Consider the following 633-nt stretch of genomic DNA (forward strand, 5'->3'; position numbering starts at 1 on the left):
GATGTAAACATGTCATTCTGGTTCATACCCATGTTAAAAAGATCTCTTCGCTGAATATACCACAATAACACCACAAACATTGTGGGCAGAACAACACGACACATTTCCCCTCTCAGAATCTTCAGCTTCTACCTGTGTTGTACGTGTTGTGAGGTTTGCATGTGAGACACGAGGACAGAGACACGGACCTGAAGGAGAAGACGCACAGCTCGTCCATGATGTGAAGTTTCCCCGTCTGGTAGAAGTGGAGGACGTACGGGAACAGGCCGGGATTCCTGTCAAAATAAAACTCCTTCTGCTGCACGTCGTAGTCGTCACACACCTGCGAGAGGAAGGAGGGGAAAGAGAAGGATTCAAGTTATTTGTTGGATAAATGAAAAGTTTATTTTTTTAGCGAGAAAGGAGAAAAGATTCAAGGAGATTTATTGTGATTCCAGAACATGAGAGGGAACAGAACTGAGTCCTGAGGCGGCAAAGAAATGAAACACTGGAATATAAAAACTGAGCAGAAGCAGCAAATAAATACAAATAAAGAAAGAAAAAAAACTATAGAATCTGAAACTTAACAAGAATAAAAACAATGCAGATTAAAAAGGTGCAAATGAGGATTGATAAATATGAGTAGAGATATTC

Source organism: Limanda limanda, chromosome 4 (genome assembly GCF_963576545.1).
Source record: "Limanda limanda chromosome 4, fLimLim1.1, whole genome shotgun sequence".
Classification (NCBI taxonomy): Eukaryota; Metazoa; Chordata; class Actinopteri; order Pleuronectiformes; family Pleuronectidae; genus Limanda; species Limanda limanda.